The following is a 16,895-nucleotide window of genomic DNA, read 5'->3' on the forward strand; positions in this document are numbered from 1 at the left end:
CAGTCCAGATGTTTACACAACGATGCTTGAGTGCCTTGTACTGATATAACATCTCGCATACAAATTGATTCTACATCGACTGAATACTACACAGATCAGATCAGAGTGAAGTAGATCAGCTGCAATCACCACCATGATCGACTTCCTAGGAACGCTGACGGAGTCCAGTCTCGGACAGGTCAATGGGTTGACCGTCATTGCTACTCTTGGAGTCCTTCTGGTCTCCATGACAATATGGAGTGTCAGCCGACCAAGCAAGTTCCCGCCTGGACCAAGGGGTCTTCCTATTGTGGGTAGCATATTTGGTGAGTAAATTTGCTTGTACAGTCAATTCACGTTCAGTTGACTGTACTGAATATTATCAAAAAGGGTGAGTGATCATGGTGATTGCTTCATTCCCAATTTCCACATACAGTAGGAAAATTGTCGGATTAGAAAAATTCACTTTTCTTGCACCAATGTGTACATTTTCAGAAGAGCGAAAGCATCATTCAACTCACGGCCCATCCGTTGGTTTTCACACCCCAGCACGTTTTTTGGGGTCAAGTTTAGACTGTACAATATCCCTTGCGTCATAAAATTATCAATGCCAAATTAAGACTACGATTAATTTGTTTGTGTGTTTTTGTGTATGTGTGTGTGTGTGTGTGTGTGTGTGTGTGTGTGCGGGCGCGCGCGAGCGTGTAAATTCAGTTTGGTTCATTTTCATTTCATCGAAATCAAGAAAATAATGTTATAGGCCTAGCGAAATTTTCTCACTGCAGGTTAATAGAGACTTATGAGATCATAATACCATAACCTCATCAAAGTGGCATACTGTGAGATTGTGAGGTTGTGACTAACCTCACTGAAACAAACTCATGCAAAATTTATGAAACAAACTCGCCTATATCTCTCCTATGCCATTCGGTGTGATTGATTTTAGTCTATTTGATAAACCCAAGCTTCCGCGCTCTGTCCCTATATTGAAAGATAGATTTTTGCCCCAGGTGCGCTATTTTTCTTCTCTCCGTTTGCTTTTCTTTCTATTACGGTACTTGCATTCTATAGCCTTATTCGGAATTCTGTTTGTATTAGTACATGTATGTTTATTCATTTAATTCGATTTGCTTTATTTATTGATTATCCATAAAACTGATAATGTTCATGGATCAAGTGGCGTACATAGTTACATAGACAAGACACACATATCAATATTATATATAGGCGGTAATAAAATAATCATCAAGTAATAATAAGCAAAATTAACTATATATTTTTTACGCTATAACAATCTGCATATCTATAATAATAAATAATAAAGGCAGTTTAAGAAAACTGCTCGTGAAGGCTTGTTTTTGTTTTGTTTTGTTTTGTTTGTTTGTCTGTCTGTTTTTGACTGATCAGTGATTATTTTGCCGAGCACCATTGAATGTGCATTATTCACTGGGTTCATAACATCTTAGTTTTTTCCATCTCTCCTGTTTCTAAGACATGACTGACAGCCCAGAGGTAGTGTTCGGTAAATTGGCCAAGAAGTACGGTGACATCTTTGGCCTCAAGATTGGACAGCGATGGATGGTGGTCTTAAATCGAAAAGACCTGATAAAGGAGGCTATGCTAAAGCAAGGTGTGGAGTTCGCCGGACGCCCCGATTTCTACTCAGGTAAGAAATTGTTGCTGTTTGCTGAAAAATCCTAAAAATGTCAGGAGCTTATAGTAGGTCTGCTGATCGCATGTATACCGAACTGCCAAATTAGATTACACCTAATATATCTTGTCAAACTGGAAAGCCTATTAATGTCCTAAAATGTGTACTACTTGTGATAGAGATAAATGAGTATGTGCTCTATCAAACTCTGAAGACGGGAATGATTATTGAATTTTGTTTATGTAAAGACTTTTGAACAAAAAAAAAGAAAGAAAGAAATCATTATTAATTTGATCGTAGTCCCTATTTTGTCATTTTTTGGGCAACTAGTGTTATAATAACTGTTATAATCATAAATATTATTTTGTTACCGTTTCCGAGTGTCTATAACTATACAAGAGAAAACACAAGTGGTAGATATAGTATATAAATCCACAGCGGTACGTGTGTAATCCGGACAACCGTTTCCATGCAATATGTGAATGATCTTCCAGAAAATGATATTCTGCTATAAGAATCATGGGCGTCAACGCTTCGATGTAGCAATGTCCATGGACGTGAGAATGGATTCCGTCACCAATGTAGGCGAATCAATTCTCCGAAGGCAATATGTCTCCCAGGCTCAATGTCTCTCAGGCCCTATCTCCACAGAATATAGCAGATCAGCAGGTAACATAGGACTGACTGTAACGAGTCTCTTCAGAGCCAGAAGTGACGTACATGTAACTCTCAGAGCAAGGGTTTTGGGTACTGCCTACTAAATTTCTGTAGCTTATAGGTCCATTCACCCCTTTCTTGAATGTTCTGAAATTATCTCAAGCCTAGGACTACCTACTTGTGATTTCAAGATCATTCCGAGCACCCTGACTCACTGTCTAGTTATGTGCATGACATCATATCTAAAAATAGCTGCACACTGTACCACAAAACACTAGGCTACTAGTAAACATGTACTTTATACAGTATTTTGTATTGCATTGCTTAGCCAAATATGTAGGCACTTCCTAGAACATTCTGGATTGGGTGAGTTCTTTCCTTTCACATGCATGTAATAGCAGCTTTACAAATAGAAACTTCTTCGCTAATCTGGTCAATCTGTATATACATATATACACACACATTTGAGCAACCATACAGTACATCATAATTATATCTACCAATATACACACTCATGACATTTAGGTATATTAGTGTTTGCTGAAAATACAACTAAACTGAACTGAACAGGAGCTACAACTCGGATTACATCAAATGCAGTGATATAGATGAAGAATGAAAACCACATGGGTTATGATGAGCCTTCCGTTTTAATTTCCTTTTCTTCAATGATAACATACGTTTTCTGTGTGTTTGTTTTTGTGTGTGTTTACGTTTCATGGCAGCTGAGCTCTTTACTGATGGATTTAAGGACATTGTCTTCAGTACTTACTCTGACACGTGGAAGCTTCATCGGAAACTAGGACACACGGCACTCAGGTATGTAGGACGATTGACCGTTTACTATAGTACTCTGTCCAGGCTGAAAAGCATTTTGAGGTGAACCTACAAAAAAAAAAAAAAACCCAAAAACCAAAAAAAAAAACAAAAACAAAAACAAAAACAAAAAAACCTTAAACACCAAAAAAATATTCCTACGAGTATATATCTGAAGCTATGAATACACAACCAAACATAACTCCCCTACGTGCTAGTGAAAATGGCGTAGATTTATGACGAAAACGTTTTGAGCGAAATGATTTGGCATGGGCTCATCTTCACTTTCGACTAACTTCTTTGTGAAAATGAAAATGAAAATTATCTATGTAGATATATGTATGAGTGAGCACACATCTGAGACTAAGTGGTCACTTTCCATGTGTTAACGTGTATTTGACACCAAATTATTTTACTAGCTAACTAGTTTACTAGCAACAATGTGTTTGCATATATTTGAATTAAAATGCCTACATTTGCTACATTTGCTATTATATGAGTTTTCACTTCAAAAGTAGAAGCAGTTCTACCATTTTCATGATTGTTAAGTCCTCAAACCATTATTGCTTTCTGTCACAACTTTGTTCATTTTTTTTTCCTGTTCTATTATGAAGGCACTTTGCGACCGGCAAGCCCCTGCAAAAGCTGATCTCCAGCGTGTACCCGAAGGTGGAGAAGGAGCTAGCCGAGAATGACGGGAAGCCGATCGACCCTCGACTCCTCCTTACTCTGATCATGTACAATGTCCTCTCACAGTTGTGCTTTTGAAAGAGGTAACTATTACACATGGCATAAGCACCGGGTGATGTCAGGAAAACATACAAAATGAGCACATAAACACACACCAATGATGTGTGTGTTGACACAAATCAATGAAATTTGATAAGTATGGATATTATGATTCGATGTCTTTTTTTTTCTTGCAATGCATATCCACAGTGAATACACAGTTGAGTAAATTTCATGTTCGATAAAAAGGGACGCACATAGGGACAAACAAAGGATAATAATAATAATAATAATAATGAAGTCTTGTATAGCGCCGGTATCCGCCAAGTCAGGCGCTCATGGCGCTTGCTCCAAAATAAATACATAATTCAGCTTAAATTTCATGGGTGCACAGCTTGTGATATGACAGTTAAAATAAAAAGAAATAGTTCCAGGAAATAATTGTCTCCAAATGTGTAAACATACATTCTTACACATTGGCTAGTTTTTCAATTTGAAGAGATGAGTCTTGAGGGATAAACAAGATAAGATTCTTCTACTTTGTTATCTGGACGTTAACCCCCCTTGCTCCTGAATATTTCTGGAGATATGTCCATTTAAGAGGGGAAATACATCCTATTCGCGCAAGATTTAAATCCCTATACCCCTGCCCATCCGTATCTAAACGTCGTCGGGATGTGAACCAATTTACCGCATAATATTTTGATGTTTCAATAATTAAATTGAATATTTTTCGTTCTTTCAATCTTCAGCTACGCTCTTCATGATCCCAATGTGAAGGAATGGATGCAGTTGAATGACGAGGCCAATTCCAAATTTGGTCTCGGGCTTGCCGCCGACTTCTTCTCCTGGGCCAAGTACGTCCCTACCAGCGGGCCCCGTATGATCAAAGATATCACCGCTAAGATGCAGAAGTTCATTAAATCCGAACTGGCGCAACACAGACAGAAAACCTACGACCCTGGTAAGCTATGTTCATACAGGCGATTGTTATTATCACACAAAAACAACGAGCGTACGACATTGAACACAGTCCCCTATTTTTTGTTATACCATCGAGGTAGGCTCTACATACCAAGGAGGTCGACACATAGTACTTCTTTGGTCATACCGTGCAGTCCAGTTTGTCCGCAAGGTATAGCGATGCGGGATGGGGGTTTGCCATTTTTTTCTTCGTATTCAAGTTTGCTAGGTCTTGCTCTGACTCTCCACGATCTGTCACGGTATCTGTGACAGGCTGTGGGGGGAAAGGGGATGCTGGACCCCTGAAGCCCGCTCTCTATCACGGATGCCAGTAAGTTCCCTCACGTACTGTGCCCATCATATCCTGATGGGATTCCACAAGTTCTTCACATGTGATCAGGATCTGACACGTTTTGTCAATGTTTCTATAGATAATCACGTGGACACCGGGCAGCTTTGGATTAAGGTTGTGCACTCAGTATAGAAGAACACTCGGCCTGTATTCATGCAAAAGCAATCATTGTATCCCACGACTTCGAACACTGAACATTGAAAGAGACGGCAACCAAACACCCTTGTTTGTTGTGGGAGTCTTGACAAAGCGTGGCAGAACGTGACAAAACTTCACTCGAAAGGAGGTGGGAGTTTCTGGGTAACATTAATTACAAATTTACGTGATGAATAAGTAAGATTCATTCCATCGGTATCTGTTTCCAGACAACATCAGTGATTTCTACAGCATGCTGCTGAAGGCCCAAGAAGACGCAAAGCGAGAAGGGGAGAACGTGGACAAACTGACCGATGACCACATTCTACAGACTATATCGGACATCTTTGGCGGTAAGCATACTCGACATATCTCTAAATGATGTTGTTCGATTTTGTTATCGCTTTCAAAGTATTTACTTTTCCATTTCTTTAAATCGTATGAAAAATTACCAACATATCTGACCTCTATTCACTCATGGAAATATGTTTTGTGTTATATGACAGTACTTTGAATATGCAAATATCCTTGAATACCTAAGTGTGCTCTGTACAGAAAATTATCAATATCTGATGAGATCTGTTTGACGACATTCGCATTCCATACCGAAATGAAAGTCATTATACATATTAGTCTTCCGTAATGTATATGTTGCAGGGTTTTTTCAGTTTTTTTTAACAGTATCTATAAGACCCTTTGCATATATCAGAATAGGTGACTATATGATGTCAATCACCATTCATTACTTGTTTTTATATTGTCCGTGCAATCTTTGATAACTAGTGCCTGACACTAATTAGTACATGTTATGGGTGATAAGACGAGTGCTTACCTGCAGAGGTTTCCAGTTTTACTTGTCTTTGTCATTATGGCAATTACAGCTTTTCCTCTGATCTTTGGATATGACACCAACATTTGATATATTCACACTCACTTATTTTCTATCTCGTTTATTCTTTATGGATTGGTACCCGCCACTGAAAGATTAGCATATTCTTCAAAATTCTGTCCTGGAAATACAAACACCTAGTAGGGTTTTATACGTCCCATTGTCAAAAGACAACAGTTCAGGAAAGCTAACTAAGAACGATTTCCAACCTTGAGGCTGTTCACTTTTTATGCGCAACTCAAACAAAACCAAAAAGCTTTTTTTTTTGGGGGGGGGGAGCAAGACATTTAAGTCTCCCTCTGTCTCTCTGTCTTATGCTACCAGCTGGAACACAAACTACCATCGACACACTGAACTGGGCATTTGCCTTGATGTCCGAGAACCCCGAGATTCAGAAGAAGGCCCAGGCGGAGATCGACTCCTTGGTCGGCCGTGATCGAGTGCCAACCATCGAGGACCGCGGGACCCTGCCGTACACCGAGGCCACTTTGTACGAGGTGATGCGGTACAGCACGATCGGTCCTATCGCTCTACCACATTCGACCATGTGCGATACCAAGATACGTGAGTATCGATTGATTGGCACGTCAAATGCACATTAGTTGTTACGTCAGTCACGCAATTGAATAAATCTTCTCAGCGGCAAAACCAATGATCAAATGCGATTGTTTTGTGGATTGAGTATAATGTATGGCGTAATGTACTTCCATAACATCCGTGACATCTCTGAAATGGAATCATTTAAATTTCGGAATTTCGTCACGGGATGTAACGGTCGTGTCCTATGAAAGTGAAACTTCGTAATTGTTCAATTTTATTCTTTAAATAGTCGAGGTTACGACTTTATCGACCTAAGGACAGTAATGTATTTCCATTGATTACTTGAAATAGGTGACTACATCATCCCTAAAGGAGCGGCGGTAGTCATCAACCTTCATTCGATGCACTTTGACCCCCAGGAATGGGATGACCCAGACTCCTTCAAGCCAGGTAGGCAATCCTTTTAAAAACTTGGGGTCCTTGACATGGAAGTCTTGTGACAAAACTTTTGCTCACAAGGCACACTTATAACGAAAGTTCATGAAATGGATTTAACTTATTTTTGGAAGTCTCTTATAGCTACATGAGGGACTTGGCCATTCTGAGATTTATGTAAAGACTTTTATGTGATGACCTCATAAAACGTACCATTCAGGACATTTTTTAGCATAACTGCGCGGAAATTAGGGGAGAAATCCAACAACAACCGATAATATGCTCGCACAGGATTGATGTTTCTCATTATCGCCAATACAGAATATTATATCAGTAGAGACGATGCTCCAATACAGTATTATACCAATAGATAAGGTGCGCCCAGTCGTACCGAGATGTCCTACGAGTCTAGAATTACTATATACATGAGAGAATAGCATGAAATAAAGGAATAGCCCCCGGGGATAGTGGAGAAAGTCTGGCCGTGTCATGGCTCGTCACGTATAAACTGATGCCATCTCTTGTCACGTTATGGCACTGCGTCACTTGGCCCAACTCATGGATAGGGTCTACTTTAGGATTCGTAGGAATATGCTGACTGAATATTATGTATTGAAACATTCATTTAGTCTGATCAAAAAGTAAAACTGTCATTATTTTCTGGACAACGAATATTCTAGTGTGTTCTTCTACTCGCTACCAGAGCATTTCTTAGACGAGGCCGGCACAGTCCGCCAGCACCCTCCCAGCTTCATGCCCTTCGGAGCGGGTCGCCGTAGCTGTCTCGGAGAGGCGGTTGCTAAGGCCGACCTCTTCCTCATCTTCTCCTGGTTCCTCCAGAACTACACCTTCTCCAAGGTACCGGGCAAGGAGAGTGAGAGCCTTATCAGCCTCATCCCGAAGACGGCCGCCGGGCGTCTGCTGACACCATACGAAATCGTGATCAGCGAGAGGAGGAAATAAACATCATAATGTCACTTGTCTTGAGAAAAACAGATTGATTTTGAGCACATTGAAAAATGTAGCCATGAACACGATTGATTTTTCTTTTTGTGTCTTTGCTTGTCACTTTCAAAGATTCGAATGGCGTTAAACATCATGTGTGCGTAATAGCGTTATCATTAAACTTCATGCGCGCGGGTCCCAAAAAGCGGTCTCGATGACCAAAAAAAAAAAAATAAATAAATAAATAAAAAAAAGATAACGATAGTCGCATACAACGCTAACAATAAAAAGTTCATAGTATAGAACCAATGCATTATAAGTTGCAATCTGATATCCATCAGAGTGGAAATACTGAGGAAGGTACTGGATAGGGAAGACATTGAAAAAGGAAGGGAGAATTATGGTGGCAAGAGTAAGTAGAGGATGATGAATTAGAGAGAAGAGAAGATGACAAGTTGTCTTTATGGCATGGTGGCATAGCTTTGTATTCCAGTTTGCCGTATTACGGACACTTTCAAAGGACCGCTAGCGTACTTATGTATAATCTTGATTTTCATTCAAATTCATTGTCGTTACTTACTAAGTATGTAGCAAACATGATTAACATCACATGACAATTTGGTAGGTGTTCAACGCATGCTGTAAAATATAATTTTCTCGTCAATATTATCAAAGTATATCAGTACGTTGTCATCGGTAGTAAGTTGTTTACATGAATCTTATGAGTTTCTGTTGTATGAAAAAAAAAAATAAAGTGATTTTACCAAGTGCTGCAGGAATGATATTGAGCACAATACGCGTTTAATACATGTAATATCTACAGAAATTCAGAGGTAGTAGAGATTGGCGACAATTTTATTCCAGCATGCCTAGTGTAGATACGAGCATAAGCACATTCACCATATTAAACGTCATCAATCGTCCATATGATTATGAACGTTATAAGAGTAATAGAAACCTCCAGCACTTGTAATATTACAGTGAAACTCGTAGCTTTGTTGGTTACATTGTATAACAATCAAAATGATCTGTTTTATAGTCATGGTAGTGGCAAAATATGACACACAGGCTCAAGAACAGAATCTAATTCCTGAGATCTGATGTCAAAATTTGAACAGTACGAGATAGTATAGTTTTGGTTGAAATGAGGATTCAGCCTTTAACTTTTGCAAGATACTATAGAAACCACTGTACAAAATGTTTAAGAGCATACAATTCTAGAGGAATTCATAATTTATTTGATGACAATCAGTATTGAAATGGCTGAGATATCAAAAAACAAATAGAACCAATCGATCGGAATGAAAGATGGGTTCCATCTTTTATTAGGATCGCTTTGTTTTGGACATTTCAAAACCAATTTTCACCAAATAAACGTTGAATTCCTCTAGAACTATATGTTCTTTCATATCATTTCATAAGAGGTTTCTCATTATCTAAAAAAAAAAAAAAAAGGTCACCATCGATAAACGTTTGAAATCAGAGACCCCATTTAACCGAAACTGTGTGTGTGTGTGTTCGTCCCTCGTTCTCGAGGATGACCAATGACATCAATTGGCTCGATGGGTTCGGAGGTGGCTGATGAGGCCAATCTGGGCAAGAAAGCCTCTCCCACAGGTAGGGCAGAAGTGGGTAGGGGCTACACTGCTGGGGTTGGCTGCTCTTGCTTTTCGCATCTGGCGTTTGTGCTCTGCCTGCTTGACGCGCTGCTCCTCTGCTCTACGGGCCCCTATAGCAATAGCGTGGCGCCAGGAAGGGCGATCTGCGGCAAGTGTCTCCCAGGACTCAGTGTTGATGGAGAAGTCTTTTAGGTAGAACTTCAGGTTGTCTTTGAAGCGCTTCTTTTGTCCTCCCACCTTACGCTTATTCCCATCAGCGAGTTCCCCATAGAAAAGCTTTTTCGGGATGCGGTCGTCAGACATGCGGGTGACGTGGCCTGCCCATCTCACCTGGGCCTTGCGGATTTTGGTAATGATGCTGGGGATGCCTGCCCGCTTCAGTACCTCTGTGTCCGGAACTTTATCCTCCCAGCGGATGCGAAGGAGGTTGCGGAGGCATCGCATATGGAAGTGGTTGATTTGCCTCTCATGTCTCCGGTACAAAGTCCAAGTTTCGCAGCCATAGAGAAGCGTGGTGAGAACAACTGCACAGTAGACTTTCAGCTTTGTTGAAAGGCTGATCCCTCTCCTCTCCCAAACATTTTTTCTGAGTCTCCCAAAAGCACTGCTGGCTTTAGAAATCCTGTTGTTGATCTCAGCATCAATTGTGACACAGTTGGAGAGGGTACTGCCCAGATAGGTGAAGGTCTTTGCTGCCTGGAGGGTCTGTCCGTTCACCTGGATTTGTGGTTTGTGGTACTGGCTCCCTGGGGCTGGTTGGAACATCACTTCAGTCTTCTTGGTGCTGATGGTGAGGCCGAAGTTGTCACAGGCTGAGGAGAATCTGTCCATCTGCAACTGCATCTCGTCCTCACCATTGGCATTGAGTGCGCAGTCGTCAGCAAACAAGAAGTCTCTGATGACGGTCTCCTTCACCTTCGTGATGGCCTTCAAGCGCCTAAGATTAAAGAGCTTTCCATCCGACCTGTACCTAATGTTGATGCCAGGTTCGCAGTCTTTGAAGGCGTCTGAGAGCATTGCCGAGAACGTCATGCTGAATAGTGTCGGGGCCAGGACACAGCCCTGCTTGACTCCATTTGTCACTGGAAAGGCATTGGAGAGTTCACCATTGTCAAGAACTTTGGCAGTCATCCCATCGTGAAACTGGCGGACAATTGTGATGAACTTCGGGGGGCAGCCAAACTTTCCCATAATTTTCCAGAGTCCCTCACGACTAACCGTGTCGAAGGCCTTGGTCAGATCGACAAAGGTTGTGTATAAGTCACGATGCTGCTCAATGCACTTCTCCTGAAGCTGGCGGGCAGCAAAAATCATGTCAGTGGTACCTCGACCTGCACGGAAGCCGCATTGACTTTCAGGGAGATGACCCTGCTCCAGATGTTCCAGTAAGCGATTGAGGAGGACTCGGGCCAGGATCTTGCCTGCTATAGACAGGAGGGAGATGCCTCGATGGTTGTCACAAGCCTGGCGATTTCCTTTCCGTTTGTAGATGTGAACAACTGTAGCATCTCTGAATTCTTGTGGTAACTGTTCTTTGCTCCACATGGATTGGTACAGCTTGGTGAGCTTAATGAGGGTGATTGGGCCACCCTTTTTGTACACTTCAGCAGGGATGGAATCAGAGCCTGGGGCTTTCCCACTAGACAGCTGTGTGATGGCTGTGTCGATTTCCTTCTTTGAAGGGGGCACATCAAGCTTGTGATTTATGGGCACCTGGGGGAGGCGATTGATGGCTTCATTGTTGATCTGGGCTGGTCGATTTAGTACGCTGTTGAAGTGTTCAGCCCATCTATCTAGAATCAGCTTCTTCTCTGTGAGCAGCGTAGAACCACCAGCACTGAGAATTGGGGATGATCCGGACGGTTTTGGCCCATAGACTGCTTTCAGGGCATCATAGAAGTTCTTCATGTCGTTTCTGTCGGCAAAGCTTTGGATCTCATCGGCCTTAGCACTAAGCCAAGAGTCTTTCATGTGGCGTAGTTTTGCTTGGACCTTGCTGCGGGCCTTGGTGAATGCAGCTTTCTTTGCCATGCTGGAGGGATCATTCTGATGTAGACGTAGAAGGTTGTGTTTAGTATCTAAGAGCTCCTGAATTTCTGCGTCGTTTTCATCAAACCAGTCTTGATGGTGCCTAGTGGCTGGACCAAGGCATTCAAGGGCGACAGAGTGAAACTGTACCATCCCTTGAAAGTACTTTTGTCATTTATAATTCTGTGGATGACGAAATAAAAACGAAATATTCGCCCACTGTATTCTTTTAGCAAGGTGAAACATTTTTTTTTCTTTCAGTGGTAATGGAGTAGTGTTTCTAAACCATCCAAAACAAATTACAGTCATGCAATGTTGATGTTCTTTGGTGTTTGTTTATTTGTTTGCTTGCTTCCTGTCTTGTCTGTCCTGTAATGTTTGCCCTGTTTTGAATTACTTAATATATATTTGACTTTCGTACAAAGTCAAAGTTTGGCATTGATTGTATGAATTGCCCACAGTCGACAAATAATACTCTTTAGTTAAACATCTCATTTTTTAAATACTTTACAGTTCATATATGATGCAGCAAATTTGGTTTGTTTATGTATCATGCTTTCATTGCCTTTATGATTTTTAATTTTCTCTTGCATGCAGTCAACTAATATGTACTATTGAAAGATAATTTTGTAATTCTCGTATGTTATGCTTTATGGAAGAAAAAAAATGGAAATAAACTGAATTGCTTTGATTGATCACGTCTATAACGTGACAAGGTGGAGTCATCTAAAAATTGAGTCATTTGAGTTGTTTAAACTTAGATATTCGACGATGTAAATGTGATAAAGATGACAATGGCTGCTTCGAGATATCAAATTTTTCTCATGTCACCGTAGCTTGCCTATAGCCAAGGAGGTAACAGGTGAGCTGACCTATATTATCTCTTTGGCCTGGCCAGCGTCCGTATTCTTTCTCTGCACACAATTGGCGCATACAGAATTCTTCAAAACTTATACCATATTAATAAACAGGGGTCATTCCACGAGACCGACACCCACGAGTCATACGGTTCACGAGACCGACATCAAAAATAGGTCCATGATTCATACAGCCCATGAGTTATACGGCTCACGAGTCATACAGCCCATGAGTTCGACACTAGGCACAAAAGGCTCACGAGACCGACACTAAGCAAAGAAAGCCCACGAGACAGACACTACACAATTAAGGCTCACGAGACCGACAGTACGTAAAAGAGGCTCACGAGACCGACCTGTACAGGGTGTTCCATTGAGGGGAAAATTACATACTGGCGGGTGCAATTTCGTTACGCTGTCGAGCGAGAGATTGTAACTAACTAGTAAGAGATTGGTGAAATAAAGTGGGATGATGAAATAATTGATGATCCAGTTGATATTGCAAATATTTTTAATTCTTGTTTTTCAAGAATAGGTGAAACGCTTGCTCATGGCATTCCGGCTACAAAACAGAATTTCACTGAATTTTTAGGCCAGAATAACCCAAATTCGTTTTTTTTTTAAACTCCAACAAATAGATATGAGATTATCGACATTGTATCCTCTTTAACAAACAAACGAAGTTCCGGTTATGATGATATAGATAATTGTATCCTTAAAGGTGTCATATCCTCAGTTGCAGATCCCTTGGCCCACATTTTTAATCTGTCAATTTCTAATGGTATTTTTCCTGATAAAATGAAATTGGCTAAAGTAATTATAATATTTAAGAAAGGTAATAATCTGGATGTCAGCAATTATCGTCCAATCTCTTTATTATCTTTATTGTCGAAAGTTTTAGAAAAAAATGCACCAGAATTATTATTTTTTTTTAATGTGCACAAAATATTCACAAATTGCCAGTTTGGTTTTCGAGAGAGACACAGTACCATCCACGCAGTTCTTTATTTCATTGATAAAGTTGTTAATGCAACCGACAACCATTCTCATTTAATTAGTATATTCTTGGACTTCTCCAAGGCCTTCGATACAATTAATCATAACATTGGCTCCATAAGTTATCGTACTATGGAATACGTGGGAAGGCCTTGGATTGGTTCAAGAGTTATTTAGCTAACAGAAAACAGTTTGTTTCAATTAAGGATAATCATTCAGTTATAAGAGATGTTAAGTGTGGCGTTCCACAGGGAAGTCTTGTAGGGCCGTTGTTATTCATAATTTATATCAATGATTTTTCCTCTGTTTCAGAGCTACTTTCTTTTATACACTTTGCTGATGATACCAGTGTTTTTCTTGCCCATAACGATATCGATGTTCTTGTTCAACAAGTAAATACGGCATTGAAAAAAGTGACTAACTGGGTCAGAGCTAACAAGTTATCTTTGAATATTCAAAAAACAAAATATATGCTTTTCAGCAATACTGTTGATCCTTTGAACTCAGAAATAGTTCTGAATGATTGTAATTTAGAAAGTGTGTCATATTCTAAATTTCTTGGTATTTTTGTGGATGATAAACTTTCTTGGAAAATACATATTGATCATATCTGCAAAATTATTTCTCGCAATATAGGTGTTATTAATAGACTGAAATTTTACATTCCTGAAAAGACCTTACTAGTGTTATACTCCTCTTTGATACTCCCCTACCTTAATTATGGAATTTTAGCTTGGGGCAATACTCATCAGACACTACTGAAGAGAGTGTTATTATTGCAAAAGAAAGCCCTCCGTATCATTTCTAATTCTCCTACACGTTCACATACAAATGCATTGTTTGACTGTTATAAGCTATTAAAAATCAACGAATTATTTTTATTTAACTTAGGTCAATTTATGTATATGTATGATAACAATTTACTCCCACCTATCTTTGGTACTATGTTTAAAAAAAAAAATCAATCATTCCATAATTACCCCACCCGACGTTCTAACGAGTTTCATTTACCACTTCTTCGAACGATTTTAGCTAAGAATAAACTTATTTACACTGGACCAAATTATTGGAATTCCCTGAATCATAATCTAAAATCTGCTCATCTATATACTCATTTAAAAGGAGATTACAGTCCTTTCTTTTACAATCTTATAATGACGACTCCCAGAAACAGATTAGTTTATTAGGCTTACTTTGTTACTCATCCGCAATATCTGCATTGCCGTTTTCTTTATTATTGTAACTATTGCTTAAGCCTTCATTATAAGATTTTCTTTAACCTATACTTTGCAGTTGAAGGGTTTGTTCTATATTCCTTTTTCTTCTTTTTCTTCTTCTCTTTCTTCTTCAAACCTCCGAGGATCGTTGTCTGTGTTGCATATTCCTGTCTATTCTGTTACCTCTTTATCACGCTATAGTCTTGTTTCCTCTTGTGTCGTCTAGTCAGTTTTTTTTTCTTTTTTTCCCCTCCTATAAGTAGTCTTGTTGCTGTCCCAGTCCTGTTTCATGTTCATTACTCTGTTTGTTGTTGTTTTATGTATAACTGTTTGTTCGTCTGTCACTTAGTGGGCTGCCAAACTTTTTTTTTGTGACGAACTTTTTGTGCCGATTTGTTGTTGTTTTCAATTCAATTTTTGCATCGGGCTTTTTATACAAAAGGGGCCCGCACTCTACAAGCTCTGTCTTTTTAGTGGGTCCCTCCGTTTTGTTTTTGTTTTTTTTCACACAGTGCATATATTGAAAACTATTTCACTTTCGTTATCTTAGCAACTATAGTTGCTAAGATAACGAAAAAAAAAAACTAACAGTAGCGATACATTGCAATATATTGCAATGTATCGCTACTGTTAGTTTTTTTCCTATTATTGTTGTCTTCTCTGTACAATTGTATGCATTGTTTTTGTCACTTAAGAAAGTGAGATTTATGTTTGTATATTGTGGAAAAAAACGAATAAATATGAACTTGAGCTTGAATAACAGCACCATCTACATATCAACAACATTATGTATTGTACACGTGTGGCTTTTAGGGGCAGTTCTGTCACGCTACGGGGAGCGACATAGTTACCATTTTTTCTTTTTTACACAAAATTGTCCTCTTCATGGGACCACCCCCCCCCAAAAAAAAAGTATGAAAAAATGATAGAAGACAAGAACGGTGAATGGTTTAATTTCAGATGCCATCGTGTTATATTTCATAGGCTTTCCTAATCTTTAATTAGACGGTGGACAGGATCTCAGTTTTTTTGGCCTGTTTCTTGCTCCCTTCACGAGTAAAGTAGGCCTTATTTGATATCCTATCTGCCTGCTTATATCGGCCTGCTTAGAGTTTAATTTGTAATTTTCTCTGTAACTATGATGTATGAAATTCAACGGATGAAAACGTTTTTTTTTTTTTTTTTTTTCATCGCAGCGATTCACCTCGATTTCAGTGGCTTGTGTTTGTAAAACTATTCTTCTCAAAACGGTACATTTTTCATGAAATAGAAAAGTTGTTTTCATGGATGCGTCTTCTTTTTCCGAATTTTTAACGCTGCCTTAAGTGACGATTATATTATTTTCTGTGAATTTATACCATTTCAACGCCTTTGCAGGTGACCACCCCCCCCCCCATATCATGTGAATAATTTTCTTGTAGTAAACTTCATTTCATACCTGGGTATTTTTCTAGTTGGTTGATCTGAATGTACACATCATTTTATTATTATTTTTTTCTAAGTAGGTGTATACCGGTATGGGCTTTTCAGATAGGGAAACGAGGGTGTTTTGGCATTTTCGAAAGTAATGTTGAAACATCTCAAGCACTTTTACTGAGTTTTGTTTATTTTTTCACAAACACTCACATACGCAAACACAATTAAAGACCTTCAACATTTTAGGGGGTGAGGGAGGGCATCTGACGCGGTAATACCCTAGCAACTCCCTTTTCCATCTCTTATTGACCGATTCTGTGACGCGCTATGTGTATTTTTGGCATGGGCGCAGCCATAGTGGGTGTATCAGCCGACCCCCCCCCCCCCCTCCGCACTCCCCCACCCCTCTCCCTACATTAGCACACGCGCAGAATGAAAAACTGCTTTAGCCAATAGGCGTCTCGTACTGAGTGCGCGAATGCTTGCTTAGCGCGCGAACCTTTGTTACAAGTGCGTGATAAACATGTTGCCCGGGGGTGGGGGAGAGCAGGGGGGGGGGGGGGGGTCGGCTGATACACCCACTATGGCTGCGCCCTGTGCCGTAAAATGTCTGCTGCCCTCAACGAACCCGAATCGGTCAATACCTTTATGCCATTCATTTTAGTTCGGTG

General features: G+C 39.9%; 1 pseudogene; it reads left to right on the plus strand.

Annotated features, from left to right (window-relative positions):
- Positions 1–133: 133 nt before the first annotated feature.
- Positions 134–8,243, plus strand: LOC140226288 (steroid 17-alpha-hydroxylase/17,20 lyase-like; annotated as a pseudogene).
- The last annotated feature ends 8,652 nt before the right edge of the window (positions 8,244–16,895 follow it).

Source organism: Diadema setosum, chromosome 3 (assembly GCF_964275005.1).
Source record: "Diadema setosum chromosome 3, eeDiaSeto1, whole genome shotgun sequence".
Taxonomy (NCBI): Eukaryota; Metazoa; Echinodermata; class Echinoidea; order Diadematoida; family Diadematidae; genus Diadema; species Diadema setosum.